Raw genomic sequence first — 21,860 nt, 5'->3', positions numbered from 1 at the left:
CCTTCTGTAACATGGATGGAGGGAATTCATTCCCCAAATCTCGGGCCCATTTATCCCATAAACGTTTGAATTGCAAGACAAAGTCATCAATGGATCCGTACTGTGCTAGGAAAGCTTGCTTCACATGATTGTAGTCCAAAATCACCCCTGGAGTTTGTGCCTACCCTAACTCTTCATGATTGTGTACCCAAACTTTTGTCTCATCCTGTAAATTGTATTGCAGTAGCTGCAACAATATAGCTTGGTCTAGTATATTTTGTAGTAAGAAATTGACTTCCAATTTTTCAATAAGAGTATGTGCATTCTCATTAGGAAATCCATGAAATTGTGGAAACTCGTCCGCCAGGTTTGATTGCCACAAACCACTTACATGTGACGCTAAAAACTCAAGGGATGTCGATGGATCACTCCAGTACCTAATCCACCTAGGTAACGCGACCCCCAGTGCTTGACTTCACAAAACCTCACGAACCCCCAGAGGTTGCAATACAATTATATGACCGCCTGAAGTGTTGTCCACAATTTTCACATACATAGGAGGTTGTCCATAAGGACCCACATCCCCTTTACATTCTCTGCCTACAAAATAGAATATTTCACAAGAATTGAAGCATGGGAGCACTTGCTCCTCAGGGGGGACCCCGAAACGATGTTAGAGTGAAAACGACAAGAAAAATGAGTGCCTCTATAGCATTGCACGAGTTACACCGTCGAAAGGAAGAACTATTGCATGATCGAAAACATTAGGTGAAATTTGAACTCACAAAGGGGCCCTTTAAGCAGTTTGACTTTACCTCTCTTTGCCAAAATGGGCGCATGGATAAATTTTTGCAAACAAACTGCAAAGTTGGCGGAGGTTTGACAGTTAGAATTTCCTCTTCAAGCTCTATACACAGATATATAGCACGCCATGTCCACTGATATATAGCACGCCATGAGATTCCTCATGTTTTAGAAGATTCTTTTTTTAATTCACTTAGATTTCGATAGAGTTGTCACATCATAGGTGAATCAAAAAAAGAATCTTCTAAAATATGAGGAATCTCATGGCGTGCTATATATCAGTAGATAGAGCTTGAAGAGGACATTCTAACCGTCAACCCTCCGCCAACTTTGGAGTTTGTTTGTAAAAAATTATCCATGCGCCTGTTTTGGTAGAGAGAGGTAAAGTCAAACTCCTTAAAGGGCCCCTTTGTGAGTCCAAATTTCACCTAATGTACCTGTGATAAAAAACCTAATGTACCTGTGATAAAAACCTAAGATAAACACCTGTGATAAAGGAAAAACAAGTGTAAGATGAAGAAATTATGGCCGCTTGAAATGGGGGTGTTCTCTTTCTTTCTAAAAAGTGAGCTCCCTGGAAGTTGTGTAGGTGTTTTAGCTATTAGAATGGGGGATCCCTTATCTCTTATTCCCCAAAAATATTATCTCTCTTCTCAACCGACAAGGATTCCTTTGTGGGCATCTTTTAATTGGCTCATCTTTGGGTGAAAAATGAGGTGGTGGTGACCCTTTGACCAAGGGAATGGGGTGGGGGCAAGTGCATTGGGACCAAAAAAAGATGCCAGGCACCTGTCCAGCTGAGTGTGAACTCGCAAAATGGGCCGTTTCTCCCCCATGAAGCCCACGAGCCCCTCCATGGCAAGCCTTGAGAGCTCCTCTCACTTGGATACACCCATAATGGGCTCCCCCGTTAGGCTATATACCCCCCACTTCCTACTTTTTCCTTCCCATGTGGGATAATACCCCAACCACATGGCACTTCCTCCTCAATCCTCCCAAATCCCTTGTGCACAATAATTTCCAGATTTCCTGCCAAGCAAGAGAGCTTCTCCTCGGACAAACTTCCCCCAAGCATAGCTTGCTGCTCTAGTCACCGAATGACACACCGTAACACACGGCTTGGAGCCCAAGTCCTCGGCTACTTTTAGAATTCTCAAACCTAAGTATTTATAATTCCAATCATCAAGTTGGACCAGTTTCCTTTGTCGCATGCACCCGCAATCACTTTCTCAGTTGAGACCGCCCACTTTCGATGCTCATAACTCATGATGTACAAGTCGGATTCACGAGCTATAAAGCACGGTTGAAAATATTCATTAAAAGCCATGTATTTGGGACTCAAAAAATCCAAAACATTAGCATTCAAGTTTTTCAAAATCACACCTTTGTACATGAATTTCTACATGGTCACTTTCAAGACTTGTAGGGCTATATACACATATATACATGAGGCTAGTGGGCAAGATTTTTGGCATGACTTAGTGAATTTATGCTCATCCAAAAAATTCATGACAACGTGAAGGAGAAGGGGGAGTGACGCTTGGCGGTAAGGGAAGAAGGTGGTTGAGCATGAAGGTAAGGGAAGAAGGTGGTTGAGCATGAAGGTATCTCCCTCTTTCCCTTTCGACTATCCTCTCTCTTTCTCTTGACTAAGGAAGAGTAGTTAAAGCCCGGAGGAAGTGAAGGTCAAAGGAGAACTTTGACAAAATTTGAGGGAAGAAAAGAAAGCAGGAGGAGGAGAGTTCCTGAGAGCGATAGTCAAGGCAGTGAAAAGCAATTAAAAGAGAAAGTTTGGAGAGCTTCTTGAAGGCAATCAAAGATGTTACCCTATGATGTAGGGGATTTTAAGATAGCTTTTGATCGATGAGGAGATGATCATATGCATGGTCCAAGGCAATTGATTGATATGCCATTTGATTCGGGTAGAGATGGACGCATGCGTGATCTAGGGTGGTTGACTTATATGCCATGTGATCCATGCAGTTTTCATGATGGTTTATGGGTTAAATTATTCTTGTTCTCTACTGATCAAAAATTCTTGTGTTTTCCCTATGATCCAAGAGGACGGTTGGAATTTGTTTTAAAGCATGCTCACAGTGGGACAATGCTTATACATTTACAGGTTTTACTTGAAGATTGAATGTTGATTGGCATCAACCCGAGGCTGTGCAGGTTCAAAGGAGTTGGATTTTGTGAATCTCCGCTTCCATGATGGAAAAAAGAATGAAAGGATGCATTTTAAGCTCAGTTGAAGCCTATATATTTATTGAGCAATGATAAGGGCTTGGTAACACTGGTAAGTTAAATGTTGAATGTATGTTAGATACGGCGGTACAACCAAAGTCTGTCGACCATAGAAGATGGCATGGACAGATATGTGCAGGCTAGCATAAGCATGGCAAAAGGCTGGAGCAGCTAGGAAGATCATGGGCTGACAGGTAGCAGTGAAGATGTATGACTGATGCGGTTTATAGGCCAAGGAAGGCTCTAGAAGGGGCTAGTTTTGGGAACAGGTGAAGGAGATGCATGATGTAGCTTTTGGGTCCTGGAATGTAGCCCTTGAAGTGCTGTAGGAGTAGGTCCAGACGGCTCATCAAACAGAGCTACCGAGCCCAAGTTATGGAAGGTTGAAGGTTCAGTGTGTAGCAGATTCTTGTTGGACAGGGCAGCTGGGGTGGCCCAAGTGGATGTCAAAGTACAAGTATGTAGTACTCAATTTATGGAGCCTACCTATCTTTTAAGATTGCAGATCAGAGCCACGGATTGCAGTTTATGACCAGTTGAAGATTTGCTAGGGGCTAGGTTGGCCACCTCACCACATGGAAAATTGTGCCATTTGGCATATTTTGAGCCTTGACAAGGTTCTAGAGCAGGGTATGCATCATATGGACTCAGCAAGAACTGATGGCTCACCAAATGAAGAAGCGGTGGTGGAGATATTGATTGAAAACTAAAGTTGGGAGGTGCTTTGCAGACAGGGATACATATGTTTTTGTCGGGTTTTGGTAGCTTCAAATAACAAACTCGGAGGAGCCTAAAGGGGTTAAGGTTGTCATGGCTTGTAGTCAACATGGTGGAGACTCAACACAACTTTACGGCTCAGTGATTGGATCGTCTGGTGACAAGTGGAAGGCTCGGGAAAGCAGGAGCAAAAAATGAGGTCTTTTAAGAGTATTTTTTGCATTTTGGTAAAGGCATGGGGGACCTTGGACAGGAGGCTACCACGACAGGTAAATAAACCGGTATGCAAGAGAATGGGGCCGGATGATGGAGTGTTTAACCCAGGCCATGAGGCCTTTGTAGAGCATGTGGTGGAGTGAGAGATCCCATATGGCATGGCTATGGAGTCGGTGCCGGGTGGCGCTATGTGAGCCAATGCAGGCGGCACTGGGTGCTGTTTTTGCCCGAGGGGGGCAACATAATGAGCGTGTCCGCTGGGCTGTGGCCGATGGTGTTGCCGTGTGTTGTCAGATGACGTGGCATCCTGTAAGGGCTTGTGCCTACGCCCATGAAGCAAAGTTTTTAAAGGCATAATGCCCCCCCAATAGCGATGTCGCTATTGCCTAGGGGAGAGGTCCCGCAGTGAAAGAGAGAGAACCTTCCAAAGAGGGAAATCTCGCGGAAGATGACAGCAGAGAAAGGGCTAGTTTGAGAACATTGTCAAGGAACAATGCAAAGGGGCAATCCCGCCCGCAACAAAGGTCAATGGAGAGCCATGGTGAAGCAAGAAGGGAAGAGAGAGAGAGAGAGAGAAAAAAAGATAATGCAAGGGGAGCCGGGCGGACAAAGAACCAAGAGGTGTAGCATGGTGTCATTCAAATGAATCTTAGTACTAGGATCTCTAAGTGGATTTGGAGTTGTAAGAGTTCCAATACTCTTTCAAGGTAGAATATAGTGTGCGTGCACAATTGGCAGGGATTCTCACTTATAGGATACATGAGAAGAAGATTTAGGTGCCTGAAGTAAAAACCCTACCATTGCCACCATCTAAAAGTATTCCTTATGCTTTTACCTTGTTCTTTGATGGAGATTTTCGACGAGTCACAAGAAAAGTAGGGGGAGGGCTTGTGTTGCTCCACCCGAGTGGAGAGGTGGTCATGAAAGAGAAGGTCAATCTACCAAATTCAACTAGCAAAAATGAAGCAAAATACGACACACTACTTCATGGTTTAAAGATGTGCATGCATTGGACAAGGTATACAACGTCTCATGGTAAAGGGGGATGCACTTCTCATTGTGAAGCAGATTTTAGGCATCTGGGCATGTAAGAATGAAAGCCTAAGGAAAAAAGTTCATGCCATTCGTAGGTTATTAAATCAGTTTGAAGAAGTGCAACTATATCATATACATAGGAAACAAAATGAAGATGCACATTTACTTTACACAACAAGCAGTTACATGTGTTGAGAAAGAAGTGCAGGTCATCATGGTGGCAGCAACTGTTAAGCAACCGAGGTACCAGGGATTGGAGTCATTGAATCCCATTATTGGCTACATTTGGGAGGGGGAGTTTCTTGGGGGGGTTCATTATGTGTAAAACTACCATATCACGTTGTCAAGAAATTTGCGGTCTTGCCAGGAAAGCACCGGGCTTATGGCTGTGAGAGTTTGTGAGAGAACTCAACAAAAAGTATATGAAGGAGTTAAACCATAGATGCCATGAAGACTAAGGTTTGGAAAGAAGTGCAATCAAAGAAGACTCACTCTTTCTCTCTTGCATTCACACACACAAAGAAAGAACGCAAAAGAGAATTATTTCTTTGTAAGATCAGCCCTCTTGTACATCTTCCTTGCTTTCATCTTCACTGGATGATTCAAGATCTTCATTTTCACTTTGATCTTCACCTGTGTTTTGCTCTTCTTCCTCATCAGCATTTTCTGGATCATTGTCTCCTCTCCTCTTAAACATTTTGATCCTTTTTCCTGCAATGGGAATCTTTACTTCTGTGCCATCTAGTTCAGACAAGCTATAAGTAGCATTTTCATGCACATGTTTTACAACATATGGTCCAAACCATCTTTTTGAAAACTTACGCATGACTGTGTGTTGGTTATCAAGGCTACTATCATACACTAAAACCCAGTCACCTTTGTCAATTGCTTTGCTCCTGAGTCGATGTCGCTTATCAAAATAGTACTTGTTTTTCAGCCTTGCATTTTTGAGTCGTTCTTTTGCAGCTTCAATGTCTCCAGGTCTTCTCTCTAGCTGCCTTATATGCAGTGCAAGGAGATCTTCCCTACTAAGCCCCTCTTGCCAAGGTAGTACATTCCATGTGGGAATTGTATCCTCAATCGGCATCACTGGCTTTTGACCATGCATTAGCTTCGCAGGCATGTAGCCAGTTACTGAGCTATGTGTTGTACGATCAGCCCATAAAGCATATGGTAACAATTTTGGCCACTCACCAACTCTTCCTTCGCAAGCCTTGGCCAAAGCTTTGATGATAGGAGGATGCCCTCTTTCACTCTTTCCATTGCCTTCAGGGTTGTAAGCTGTAGTAAGAGAAAGCTTGATCCCTAATCTAGAAAATAACTCCCTTGCTTCTTCGGCATCCAGTTCACCTCGATCTGCAGTGATTTTTCCCACACAACCATAACGGCAAATCACCTCATCAAGAAGGAATTTGCACACAGCTTCTGTGGTCTTAGCTCTTAATGCTCTTCTTTCAACCTGGTTAGTTAGGTCCTCTCGTGCAAGAACCAAGTATCTCATCTGCCAGAGTCCTAAAGGCATCGTGACTAGATCCACAACCCATTTATAGTGCATGGCTAGTGGATATGTAGGGTGCAATCCATCATGATGTCGAACATTTGAATACATTTGACAAGTTACACATGACTCTACAAACTGAGATACATCTTTATACATACCCTTCCACTAGTATTTTTCTTTCAACTTGGAGAAGGTTATCCACACACCCTTGTGTCCAGCCCATAGACTCTCATGAAACTCTTGCATGAGCTTTACCTGAGTCTCTTTTTTACATATAACCCGTTGTGGTGTAGCACCCTTTTGTTTAGGATGCTTCCACAAGTAACCATCCCTTAAAAAGTACCCATATGCTTTCCTGCGTATCCTCTTCAATTCTTGTTCAGACCAATCATCCTGTTTTGTTAGAGTACTCAAGTACCTTCCAATAGAAAGCCAATCACCTTCATAAAGATCTTTCAAGAACAATTCAAGTGAATTAGTCATGCAGACATTGTTACCCTTTGACATGAGAGATAGAATAGAATTTTGTGCCTACATCATCTCCCTCATCAATCATTTGTGACTCATCTTCATACCTTGCCCTTGATAGCATATCTGCCACTGTATTGTCTTTACCTGCAATGTGCTTAAACTCGGGATTTAAGGACTTAATGTAGGCAATCCACCGCAACATAGCAATGTATGGTGTTGAGCAGCTTGTAATCATCCCAAGAAGTGGTAGACAATCTGTTTCTACAACCACACATGCACCAATTAGGTACTCTTTCCCACTTTTCAAGGCTATAACCATACCCCATAACTCTCTCTTTATCTGTGGTTAGTTTCTTTGGCGAGTACTTAGTACCTTTGCTCCAAATCTTACCACATACCTGTGTCCTTCTTTGTCATCTTGCCCTATTGCCCATCCAATCCCTGTAGGACTGGTATCTACTATCACAATCACTGGCCTTTGACACTCATAGTCTACCTTTCTCAAAGTCGTTGCTGACTGGAGTAACTCCTTTAGCTTTTTCATGGATTTTACATGTGCTTCTGTCGATTTAAAATTTTTATTCTTTCTAAGCAGCTGATAAAGAGGATCAACTACATGTGCATAATGTGGAATCCAAATAACATAGAAGACACATGCTCCCAGAAACCTTCTAACCTCAGTGATGCTAGTGCCCCACAATGAGCACTTCTTTGACACCAAACATAGACTTTTTCCCTGACAATGTAAGATTCACTTCTTCCAACCTAGACAAAATTTTATCACAATCATTTATGTGATTTACCACAAACCTGCGACATCCCTTGAGATCCAAAGCTTCATCTTTGTCACTTTCTTCACATCCTTTGATAGGCAAATCATCAATGAAAGGCATTGTGATTTGAGGAATAAAGTCACGTAAGACCTTATTCATCCCATTCATCATATGTGCAACCGAGTTCGTTGCTCCCTGTGGCAAGGTACACATCCTTACCAAACCCAAAGGTGTCCTCATGGTTGTCAAGTCTCTGCTTTCGATTGCAAGATGAAATTGATCACACCCTGAGTAGAGATCCCCCATTGAGTAGATTGCCCTCCCTGCAAACGCCTCTGCAAATTCATCCACAATTGGACCTGTACCTACATTTCTAATTGTCACCTTGTTCGCTGGTTGCATATCTTGGATGAAGCGTAGAGAACCATTCTTCTTTGGAACTGTGAACCACCTGTTTGAGTATGGAGCACAAGAAGGCTCCAAGATTCCCATTTTGATTTTCTCATTCAGTAGCTCTACTAACTTTGGCAAATGAGCCTTTGGAGCCGGAATAGGTCGCAGATTCCAAGGCACATGAGGTATTGTGAAAATTACCATAGGATCTACAATATAAGGATCAACACATCCTATCTCATGTGGCTCAAATGCAAAAGCCTTACTATGCTTTAAAAGCATTTCTTTGAAGCACTTTGTCTCCTCCTGTGTTAGAAACTCCTCGCAACCAATCTGCAACTCTTGAAAGGACTCCTTTGTGAAGGTATGCCCGATCTTTTTAGGATTCCGCAAACTTGGTTGTAAAGAAGCTTGTTCAATCTTTTCCCTGTTGTTGGGTGGTAAGGGTGAAGCTACTGGTTTCACCTTCTTTGCTACACTCTTGTATTTAGTTTCAACATGGACTTCTGGGCCAACTGTTTGGCTTTCTTTAAAGGCTTCTATTACTTGATACATTTCCATAGAGCAAACTTTCACAACTTCATTTTCAAGATGCAAACTAGACCTCATTATAGCATCAAGCTCACCCATAGTATCTACAAAAGAAACTTGTTCATACAAACCCAAAACATTTTCAGTAGGCTTTAGCAACCCACTCTTTTTCATGCCTATTTGTACACTATGCACATATTGCCTCTCATATCTCTTCAAATCTTCAAGTTTTGTAAAACATACTGATCCATTCCTTGTTACCAAGGAGCTCATCGAGAAAGTTTCACCTATTTTTGGATCAAGCGAGACCCTTTTTCTTTCTGTACCACTGCAATCCCGCTTTACAATGGTACTTGGCCAAAACCCATCATTTCTCTATGATCATGAAACTCTTTGATTACCTTTGGTAGAGGATGTTCTCTGAGGTTGTCACGATTTCTTTCATGGTTTACACAAACTGTGAGAAATTGGACAACACGTTTACCATCTTTGCTACGTATCCTAGCATATGCTGAACCATCGTCCATTACCTTTGTTTCCATTCGAACTCCCACAATGTAGGGTTGTCCAAGGATGAGATGATATGAAGATGTATCCTGTACAAAGAAGTTTTGGTCAATCTTTACATCACCTATTGTTACCTTCACACCTGGACATGCTGCATACAATTCACCGGATGAATTGTTTGCCACTTTTACCATCTAGCCATGATCTGTGTCCATCGGCCATTTGCACTTGTTGTAGAGACTCTTTGACATTATGTTTATTTCTGAACCATGGTCAATCAAGGCAACAAATGGCTCTTCAAGATCACCTACCTTGACCAAAGTTTCTGTAGTAGCCCTTGCCCAATGACTTCGTGAATAGTAACTCCTAGGAATATCTTCAACTTCTTCATCATCATTTGAGAAATACACTTGCTTCACTCTCCCACTAGATTGGTAGCATCCTACCATAGCTCCATCATTCTCCTTATTTTGCAGTTGCATCCCTTGTGTCTTTGAGGTTTCCCCTTCAACCTGTGGACAAGAAACTTCAGCAAAGGTTTGCCTCTTTCTCTTGATGATGTCAATGATCTCCTCATGGAATTCACGCTTTGCAATGCCAAGAACTTCTCCCAGAGTAAACTCAATCTTGCTATTCAAGATCCTTTCCTCCAAGACTTTCTTTAAATCTGTAGCAACCTCAATATCAGATTGTAGTTTATAAGTTGGGCCTTTTGTCTTACCTTTCGTTGGCTCTTTCTTCTTTCCTGTTGTAGACTCCTCCATGAGTACTTCAGGTGGAGATGCTCCTTGTGTTGAGGGTGTTTGAGAAGGCATTGAGTCGCTTCTTCCCCCACTTCTAGAAGCTCTTTTTGATGGTCCTTCATCAGCATTCTCACGTCTGCGCTTCTCTTCTACAATTGCCTCATTTTGTTGGCATTTTGTAATGTAGGCATGCACTGACAATGAGTCCACTGGATCATTCCATCCTATTTCTAGACGTATGCAATCACCTGCTTCGTGTAGAATCTCTTTTGTAAGCTTTCCCTTTTTAGCTAATTGCATAACATTTGGCCAAATTTGACCATGATGGTCACTCACCTCTTCATCACAAAAATGTTCAATTTTTACTCCATAAGTAGCTGCCTCAACTGAAGAGGTGGCATGCTTGGTTGCCATATCTTCAACTAAGGTTTGCATTCCCCCCTTCCCAAAGTTAGTTCTCAAGGGTAGACCTGTCTCTCTTAAGTGGATTTTACCATCCTTAAAAAAGACAACATCTTTTGACAAAGCATCACTAAAATCATCACAACCCCTTCTTACATGGTTTGTACTATCACACCAAATACATCTATTAACAAACCCTTCTTTGGGCTGTTGTCTTTGCCTGGGAAGTGGCCCTGATGGTTGGCCTTTTTCTTCAAGCTTTGCAAACTTCACCTTCAAGTCACGCATTCCCTTCACAAGCTCATCTAGCATGGACTCATCAAACTTAGGAGCGATAAAAGTAGGTTTTACCATTTTGTCAGAAGTTGAGGTGGAAGGACTTGTAGTGTTTACTACCATCTTGTCCCTTCTTCTTTGTCGTTTGGCAAGCAGTGAGACAACACCTTCAACCTCATTCCAGTCGGTCTTTAGTCCTCGGTCTTTAGTCCTTGCTCAGCATCTTTATCTTCAAGAAGAAGCTCCAAATTTTCTTGAAACTCTTTACCTGCAGCTTGTAAGAAAAGATCTGTCTTCTCTGCATCTAGTGTGGCCCTTTCTGTCCTAGTGAGTTGTGCATAGCGCCGCTGAAATTCCCTAAGTAGCTCTGTTATTGATAGTCCTTGCTTTGGCTTGACTACCCATTCTAAGAATGTCCTTTTGGTCACTCTCTCCGAGTCCTCCATGAAATATTCCTCCTTTAAAGCTACTTTGAGTTCTTCCCAATTTCTCCCATGCCCATCTTTAATTGCCCTAACATGCTCCCTAATTTCTGGAGCAACAACTAGCTCAAAGCTTTGAATCATCTCACCTTGTGACACGCGATGCAGCTCCATCTCCTTCACATACTCGCGTAAGTACTTGGTTACATCTTTGCCATTGAACTGATCCATTCTGTTGACGACCGCTTGTATGGATTTCGTTGCTGAAATCTCCCTTCTTTTAGTAGCATGTTGTTGTTGCATGAACATTGCAAATGCTTGAAACATTTGCATTGTTGTTGGGTCAAAATGCATACCCTGTTGCTCAACATGATCACCCATGGTTACCCACAAACTCTCACCCTAGCAGATTCGCGTCGGGTTCACCAAAAATATGTCGAGAAATTTGCGGTCTTTCCAGGAAAGCACCGGGCTTATGGCTGTGAGAGTTTGTGAGAGAACTCAACAAAAAGTATATGAAGGAGTTAAACCATAGATGCCATGAAGACTAGGGTTTGGAAAGAAGTGCAATCAAAGAAGACTCACTCTTTCTCTCTTGCATTCACACACACAAAGAAAGAACGCAAAAGAAAATGTCAAAACAATACGAAGATGAAAACATCAAGGCTATGGTCATATCGTATCATGGGTAATATGAAAGGGTTAATGGATGAGTTAATGGCATTCAATCTTGGCTGACCAAATAGGCTACGAATTGTTCTTTGGAATTGTAGTTTTGTGCTTACCATAATATAGATATTTTGTCTAGTGATTGGGATTAATTGTGTGTACAAATCCTCTTGGTTCATAGCAAGATAACTACGCTTACATCAAAAGAAAAATTATAGTCTATGAGAGGTAGTATGATGGGATCCGGTGATAGAAGTATTTCATTGAGCCTTTCAGGGCCAAAGAGAAACACTATACGTTGTTGAAAGTGTATTTTACGGCTAATCCATACGTTAATTCTAATAGATTGTACAGAGTGAAAGGGATAGAAATGATCATCATGTGGGTTATTCATCTAGGATATTATGGGAGAAATGTAGATATGAGAGAAGTGAAGAGATGAGAAGTTTCCCTCCCAAGCCCTATTCTTGCCCGTAGGCAATAAGGATACCACGGGGAGAGATGTACCTGTAGAAAAGAGAACCTAGAATTTGCAGAGAGGATGAATTACTAAGAATGAGAGAGATAGGTTTGCTTTAGGAGATGAGATTAGATACATATATATATGTTGGATTAGAGATGAAAAGAAAACAACAACAAATCAAGAAAACATCAATGTAGAACACATCTTACTTGACAAACCCTTTGGCACCATTATTGATGGAGAGAGAAGAAGAGTGGATAATTCCACTTTGATTGATACACCAAGTGCAAGAACTTCTTTGATTAGAGTTGATCTTCCAAGGTTAGCTTGTTGCAAGAATGGCTAGTCTCCCTTTAGGAGAAAGTGTAGGCTTGGGCTTATGTTAATGGCTAAGTACAATTAGGCATTACTACTCACTCCCTCAAGAATTCCTCTCATCAATGGCTTGAATGCTTGAGTTTCTTCCAAGGAAGAAGAGGTCCCCCTTTATAGGTGAAGGGAGCCCCCAAGGGTTTACACAAGAAGAGAGGAGCCAGTGTGAACAGGAATTGGGAAAGTTGGAAATGAGCTGTCCCTGCATGATGTGGGCAGACTGGGGTCCAGTATTTTGATCATATCTCCTCAACCGTGGCTCCAAATAAAAAAGTAAAAATATGGACAAAACATTCAGCTCATTAGCTACGATTTTCATTTTAAAATCGTTTTCCAATTCGGATTGGAACCTTGTGTAAAAAATTCATCAAAATAGAGTACATATTTGGCAGCAAAAGTCTTCTTGTGGTCCCCTTAGCATAGACTTTTATTTGATTCCAATGGACACCTCATGCCATATGAAAGCATGACATTTCTCCTTGACAAAGTTTTGTCATCATGCTTGCAATAATATATTAAAATAAGTGTATCTTTGAAATCATGCCACCTAGTGTTCCACTAGGATTTGATTCCCTCCTAGTAGCTATTTAAAAAGAAATATAAGAAAAATATGAAAAATACATAGACTATATATAGATTGGAAATTACCCTAGATATAGGATCTAGATAGGGTGTGAGATAATAATGAGATGGTAGAAAGAAAGAATCAATGCTTTTTGCCCCAAGTTAAAGAGGTGGAGCTATTGACACTTTTCCCATAGTATTTTTTGATGGTAAAGTAAGAATACATTACCGTTGAGATAAATAATAAGATGAGATAGAAAGCTTATTTTTATACTTACATATGCATATGTACATTATAGGAAATATAATTATGTATCTAAAAAGTTACAAGATAACTCTTGTAGCATGTGTTCCCACTATGTACATGTCACAGCACGACAACGTGCGTTCAAAACATGTTTGTATAACCCTTTATCTGTGAATTTTGTGAAGAATATAGTGTACCCCTTTCTTTTAAAATCTATAAGTTTTTTTCAAATTTGAAAAAATAATACCCTTATGTATATATATTTCTGTAAGTTTCAAGAACTTTAAATACCCTTCTGTTGAATTCACGTGATAGGTTACATTTTTATAAGTGACCTACCCGGGGGAGTTTCCTCAAGACTTCACAAAGGCTGAGAAGAGGAGACTCATGAAGAAGGCAAGCGCGTATCTCTTCCTAGAAGGATCCCTCTATCAAAGAGGAAAGGATCAAGTGTGCAGAAGAGTACCAACTATCGAGGAAATTCCATCCATTCTAAAAGGTTTGCATGAAGAGGCATGTGGTGGTCATTTTGCCCAAGAGTTAACTGTGAAGAAGATTTTGCTTGCGGGGTATGTTTGGCTAAGTTTGCATGTGGATGTCCAACATTGGTGTAAAAGTTTTCAAAATTGTCAGGTAAATGGGAATAGAAGATTGTTTTATGGTCCAAGGCAAATCATGCTTGCAAATGGACCCTTTGAAAAGTGGGGCATTGATGCTATGGGTCCTCTGCTTAGAACAAAGAATGGTAAACTCTACATTCTAGTGGCTATAGACTACATGACTAGGTGGATAGAGGCTCTAAGTGTGACAAGGGTAAATGGGAAAACAATGAGTAGGTTTGTCTACACTAATATTTGTTGTAGATTTGGCACACCTCTAGAGATTGTTCTGGATAATGGTCCGAGGTTCAAGAAGGGTTTACTCACAGAATTTTGTGAAGAGATTCACATTCTACATCCTCATAGCACACCCTACTATCCACATTCAAATGTTTTGGTGGAGAAGGCTAATGGTATCATTGCAGGTATCATTAGAAAGATGGTGCAAAACAAAACAAAGTTATGGGATGACTTCTTGAATGGTGCCTTGTGGGCATATCGAACCACATATAGGGAGGCACCAGAGTTCATGCCATTCAAATTGGTGTATGGTCAAGAGGCTTTGCAGTCTATTGAGCTCAACATCCCAACAATACAGCTTCATGGCAGAGGTGCACAAGATGATCAAGAGGTATGGATGGATCGACTTCTTACACTAGTGGAGCTTGAGTGGAAAAGAGAAGCTGCTTGCGAGTGCTACAAAAAGAAATCTACATAAGCAAAGGAGAAGCTTGACAAGAAACTCAAGGACAAAGTCATCAACAAAGGAGAGATTGTGCTAAGGTATGACAATTGCCTTGACAATCGTTTTGATGCCTAGTTTGAAACTAGAGGGCAGGGGCCATACATAGTCAAGAAGTCTTTCAATTCAAGTTACTATCAACTTATGGACTTTAATGGTAAAGAGCACTCGAGGAAGGTAAACGGGTATCGCCTGAATCCCTATTTGAGTTGCCTTCTACCAAAGGATCTACTGAAGGACTATCAAAGAGCGACTATCTCATGTAAGTTTTGTTGCATGAAGCATGAGTGTGACAAGAAGCCACACAATAAAAATCATGTCAAGGGATCAGATATCATAGAGGACTCAAAAGCACTCTCTTTGCAAAAGATGATTTATGATAGTACATGAATATACCATCATCCTGGGGGAGGGCTAATGATAGCCGTTTTTTTGCTATCCAAAATGCCATAGTGAGCTACCTCACCCTACCAAAATCACCCAAACACTGTGGCTATCCATACCATTTCACTGTACATAGGTGTGTGTGAGTTAGGGGACTTTTTCCATATTTTGTTAAAACCCTCAGCTAGCTAGTCACCGGGCTAGTTGAGCCAAAAATAAAGAAATATATATTATGGCCCATTTGTGTGTATATATTTCATTTTACATAGGGCCTAAATATACGGAGTTTTAATTATTTATTTTGGTATTTATTTAAATATTTCTACCTAGGTGTTCGTTATTTTTCTATGTATGCTATGTACATTGACTCACCATTACTATAATCTTTCTTACCTATGTATTCTATTACAAATCATTTCATGCAAGCTTCTCTTATTTTTGGGCGAGAATCCACTCCAAGGAAAAACCTCAAAAATACCTTTCACCATCAGTCATTGCCTTTCACTATATTCCTATTTCCTAGAGGTATTTTTTCTTATCTCTTGTAAATAAATATACTTCAATAAAAATAAATGAGGGTCCCCTCATTTGATTCCTTATATTTTCATTTATCTCTTTTTTCCATTTTATATTTATATATAACTGACACTATTCTAGATTCCATGAATAGTTTATATATACTAGTGTATTTTTTCCCATCATATTCATGTATTATATTTATGTATAATCCACAACCATGTATATTTTTAAACCCCTAAGAATCAATTAGGTAATTCTCTCAGGCAAGGAAGGGCTCACCTTTGGAGCCATATGTAAATTAAACAAAAGGGGGACCACTGAAGACTTTTTTGTGAAGAAAAATAGGTATTTTGGTGAAATTTTTAAGATCGATCTCCACTCCAAATTTAAAGTGGTGGTCAAAAGATAAAATATGGACCAATAGCTGAATAATCACCACAAACATTTTGGTGATTTTTGGAGCAACCACCGGTGAGCTAGGAGTGAGTGGATCCCAGTTTGCCCACTTTTCTCACAAGTAGCCCATAGTCTTCTCTCACCTCTTTCCACACTTCTACACACACACACACACACACTCATTACTCTCAATCCCTTACTCAAACCTGCACCTTTCATGGTTTCTCTTACCTTCTTCACCATTAACCTCCCCTCTTACTCCCATAGCTCTCATATGAGCTCTCCATGTACATACACCATCTCTATGCCTCTCTCTATTACTTCCAAAGTACAATTCCATCTTACCCCTTATCTATATACATAAAATTTAGCATGTAAATCATGCTAATCCTCTGCAAATTAAGAGATCTCATCAACAAAATTACCATTTTCATCACGATAATCAACCTTGGCGGCGGTGGCGTAAAGAAGAGAAGACGAAGAAGAAGATCAATAGTCATTTTGAGAACCTACACAAGCAAATCAAAAACTTCTTCAAGCTTCACCATCAGAAAGATTTCCTCACTTCATTCAACCATCCACCTCATTCTACCCATTGTAAATATATCATTAACTTTCTAGTGATTACTAACACTAACCACTAACATACTAACACAAAATAGCCATTGACCTAACCATAAAAGACACCTGACCTCAACACATGTGCATAGTAACTCTGTCTCTCTCTCTCTCTCTCTCTCTCTCTCTCTCTCTCTCTCTCTTTCTCTCTCCCCTTCCTTAAAACTCTAATTTCACCTTATGTACCATCAATAATGATCTCTTTTGAGCCCACATCCATGACTCAAGCAGACAAAGAAGGCCTGCAATGTTTTAATATTCAGAAAAAATCATAATCCTGATTTGTTAGCTTGTAAATTAGGATTTCCAATAATGTTAATGAGGGGTCTCCAACCTATAAATAGGCCCCTCTCTTTCTTGTAAAACAACCTCCATTATCTCATATAGCACCCCCGGGGACGTCACCTAAGAAAAATGTAACCTATCACGTGAGTTCAACAGAACGGTATTTAAAGTTCTTGAAACTTACATAAATATATATATAGAAGGATATTATTTTTTCAAATTTGAAAAAAACTTACAGATTTTAAAAGAAAAGGGTACATTATATTCCTAGCAAAATTTACAGATAAGGGGTTTTACAAAGATGTCTTGAATGCACGTGATATGGTAGTTTTACACATAGTGAACCCCCTGAGATAGCACCCCAACACTCTATGCGTGAGGAGAGACTTAGGCGTAGCAACCACTTTGTGAGCTTCACTTTTGGTGTAAGAGAAGCTTTCAAGCTACACATTGCAAGTGAGAGAGCGTGAGTTCAAAAATCTCAAAACCACTATTGTATATGTTCCTCCATCACCAATAAATTGAGGTTGGGTGCATCAAAGGTGTGATTCGACGTTCAAATCTTGGTCCTTCCACTTGTGCAATACGGTTTGGTGAATTCAAGGTGACTTGTGTATTTTGAGTTTCTATCATTTGATCTTGTTTTAGAAAGTGTTTTAGTGTGTTTCCATTGCGAGTTTGGTGTCCATTGTAAGAGATTATTGTGGTAAGAGGTCTCCCACACCCTAAGACAATGTGTGTGTGTATTGGCAATGTTTAGCATTCACTAAGCATTGAGCTAGTTTTGTACAATCTCTACGATAGCATCAAATAACAAAACATCTCACTTGCAAGTCACAAATAAGGTACTACGCAAGATCCATTCCTCTCTCTCTCTTCCCTTTGCTCTATCTCTCTCTAGTCCATTTTGTGTGTGTCTTGGTGTGAGGTTGCTTGTGTGTGTTTTTGTGGTGTATCTTCTTGTTTGTGACAAAATCTCTCTTGCATCCTAGTTCGCATACCATAACTAGGTGGTGCCCCTATCTTGTTTGGGTTTGGCTGTGGGTTTGTTGTTGTGTTGTGCTTGTGGTTTCCTTAGCCCCAATTGAGCAGCATGGGAGCCTTGAGGTGTGTTTAGAGGTCGCCTCTCTTGTTGCCCGCCCCGGACCGCCTCAATGTCAACCAAAGTATATCTTAGCACCACATTTAGGACACAATGCTCATCCAAAACATGATGCATTTTCGTAAAGGCACCACATTTGGCATGTGTATCGGCCAAGGTATCATAAACATAGCTTTCTTTGAAAGCCCCTAATGGAATGCATATGGGACCAAGTCATTGCCTATCACATCCTAATCAACTTCCCATTGCCATGTTGGCATTCCCCACATTTCTCAAGCATAAATGCTTCTTGAAGCTCAACCATTGAGAAATTTTATCAATCAAGGCACTCCCAAGCATGACATTCTGAACAAGATGCTCCTCAAGAACTTATTGCCCTCCAAAATAGACCATATTTGGCATCAATATTGACTAAGGAACTGCCAAGTATATCATTTGGCTTACATATAATTTAAAGCATTTCCAAGCACCCATAAGTTTGATCAAAACTACATCAAAAACAACTTGATTTGCATCTCCATCAATTTTATGTGCTCATGGAGATCTAAAATTGCATACAAAACCGATCCAACCATAACTTGAGCAATTATTGCCCGATTTGAACCTCGTAAAGCATGTGTAGTCCTTTCTGAGCATTATTCATCAAACCGCATTTAGACTTGATTCAAATTATTTGGCACCCATCCCAAAGTAGGTCCATACACAACAAAATTGACACCTAGAATTACTTCTAATGCCCATAACTTTGTCGTTCGGACTCCAATTGATGAGCCATAAAGATAGTCATGGAGAGCATGTCAAGCACTATAATTTTGGTCTATAAAACCACATTTTGGCAGCATCGTTGCAACTTCAATTGCAGGCACCAAGTTCATTTCAAGTCCTGGAAGAGGATGCTAGTGATAATGTTTTTGAAGAGCGTTTTTAGTTTTGGAGTGGAGTTGTTAATGCTTGCAGTGATGATTTACTGGGCATGGAGAATGAAGAGCAACTGTTGCGTCAAGGAGATGATGTGAGGTTTATGATTATTAATGGGATGAGCTCAAGTCATGAGATGTATTTTGAGGTATCTATGCTTTTGAGTGATTGTGATAGCTTATGTTGTGACATGACATGTACCAACCATGTATTAGATTCAAATTATTCTTGGGATCCAGGTGGGTGGTGGCGTTTCTGGCAAGAAAAAAGATGCTTTTGCATTTGTTGTGAGTGGCATGCTTAGATACATGGGTGGTGTTATGCAAGTGAATGAGTTTCCATATGATCCTGGAGGAATTTTGCGGTCGCTTTGTAATTTTATGTCACTGTTTGATTCGAGTTTTGAGCATAAATGCTCAACTTGGGGTTGGGCAATGATGATAAACCACATTTTGTCTGTACAAACTAGTGCGTATATGCATGGTCATATGTACAAAAGGATGTAAATACATGCATTTGGGATATTTGCAAAGTGGTTTTGAGTTTCAAATGTGGTGCAACGTGTTCACATTGTAAATATTCATGCTTGCGTACCGACATTCGGGTACACATACATGTCTGGATAGGGTATCAAGGCCTTGGATATGGTTCCTGGTCGCTTTTTTTGGCTCTAGAGAATGTGTTTGAGCTTTCTAGAATGAAAATAATGTAAGCGACAAGTGTGGGTACTCTCATCCCGCTCGAAAAGTATAGGACATGCAGTAACTATCTATTCACGGTGCCTGATCTGCGGTGATGCGTGCACCACCCTAGAAGTGGTCAAAAATGGAATGTGGGCATGTGGAAAAGTTCTTTGGGTATCGAGGATCAAGTGTACAAAATTTAGTGAATTTTGGAGTCCGTTTGGGGATTTTCCCGCGAACAATGCCCGCTAGGGGGTCAAAACTGGGTAAAAAAGGTAAAAAAATGACCAAAAATGGTGTGAAAAGGCTTCAATTTTCCACATCACTCACGGTGCCATGAGTGTTTTAGCTGAGGGAGTATTTTTGAAGCCAAGTCTTGGAACTTTCATCTCTGTGTGCGTGGGAGGAACCAGGGTTCCTACAGGTGGTCTAGTGCAGTCCCGTCGCGTTTGCGTCCGGTTTTTGAGTATGTGGAGGAGTCAATGAGAGCTTTCTCTCTTCAAATTTTCACTTGGGAGAGTCTACGGGAGTTATGAGGTTTCTATGGGATTTATGAGGTTCGGCTTTCTACAAGACTATGTGACCCTGTAGTATCGGTGCCATTAGGGTTGGTGCTACTCCAAAGAATCCAACAAAGTGGAGTTTGGTGAAGCTTTTGCAATGGTTTGTGAGAGGCCTTTTGTGGCTAGAGTTTTTGAGTTCTTGATGATTTTTCTTGTATATTTTGGTCACCATCAAGTTTGACTTCAAATGGTGATCATCTCGACTCACCTTGTAGTGTGTGCGGGTTGGCAAGGGCTTGTAGGTCGAGGCGTTTGGAGTTTGAATTGAGCTTGTGTGTAGTATTTTTATTGAGCTCTTGAGTGGTGGTGTGTGTGGATTGGAACTTGAGTAAACTCCTTGTGTGATGTTGAGTTGTTTGGGTGTGTGTGTATGCACACGACGTCTTTTGCTCCATCACCGTGATTTATAGCTCATTAGTCGGGCTTGTACATTATGAGTTATGAGCATCCGAAGTGGGCGGTCTCAACTTAGAAAGTGATTGCAAGTGCATGCGACAAGGGAAATTGTGCCAACTTGATGATTTGAATTAAAAATGCCGAGGTTTGAGATTTCTAGAAGTAGACAAGATGATGGGCTTCAAGCAATGTGTTACGGTGTGTCATTCGGTGAGCGGAGCAGCAAGTTATGCTTTGGGGAAGGTGTCCGAGAAATTCTCCTAATTGGGGAAGAAGTTGGAAACTACTTTGAAATGAGGGATTTGGGAGGATTGGGGAGAAAGTTTCCATGTGGCATGGGAATTATCTCTCATGGGACGGGAAAAGGGGAGAATGGGGAATATATAGGGCACATTGGGTGCCCATTATGGGTGTATCAAAGTGAGAGGAGCTCTCAAGGCTTGGCTATGGAGGGACTCGTGGGATTCATGGGGGAGAAAGGGCGCATTTTGTGGGTTCCCACTCAGCTAGAGAGGTGCTTGGCTCCAAATTTTGGTCCCCAAACACTTTCCACCACCCCATTCCCTTGGTCAAAGGGTCACTCTAACACCTCATTTTATGCCCAAAAAAGGCAAAAAAAATGAGCCAATTAAAATATGCCTAAAAAGAGAGCCTTGTCGGCTGAGAACAGAGAGAAAAGTTTCAGGATAGAAGATAAGAAAGCCCCCCATTTTAATGGCTGAAACACTTGCACAACTTCCAGAAAGCTCATTTTTGAGCAAGAAAGAGTACACCCCGAGTTTTGAGTGGACATAATAAGTTTCATCTTTCTTCTATTTTTGTCTATGGATACTCTACAGACATCTCCACAAGACGAGCTTTATCAGATGTCATTGGTTTATCCTAGTTTTGAGTGTGTTTCATGCTTGAAGGGGTTTTCATAAATCCCTATAGGTGGTTATTACAGATGTTTTTGACGGTGTTATAGTTCTTCCCTCCGATGGTGTGATTCATGCAAGGCTATAGAGGTACTTTTTTTCCTTGTTGTTTGCACGCTAAGATTCTTTCGGTGCTCCCACTGATGAGAAAGTGCTTCCATGCTCCATTTCTTGTGAAATATGTCTATTTTGTAGGTAGAGAATGTAAAGGGGATGTGGGTCCTTATGGAAAACCGCCTATGTATGTGTAAATTATGGACAACACTTGAGGCGATCGTGTAATTGGATTGCAGTCTTTGGAGGGTTGTGCGGTTTTGTGAAGCCAAGCGCTGGGGGACTAGGTTAACCACTACAAGGTGGATTAGGTACCGGAGAGATCCATCGACATCCCTTGAGCTTATGACGTTGT

Source organism: Adiantum capillus-veneris, chromosome 12 (genome assembly GCF_014529385.1).
Source record: "Adiantum capillus-veneris isolate H3 chromosome 12, ASM1452938v2, whole genome shotgun sequence".
In the NCBI taxonomy this organism is placed as follows: Eukaryota; Viridiplantae; Streptophyta; class Polypodiopsida; order Polypodiales; family Pteridaceae; genus Adiantum; species Adiantum capillus-veneris.
The sequence above is the reverse complement of the archived record's forward strand: the minus strand, read 5'-3'. Positions refer to the sequence as shown.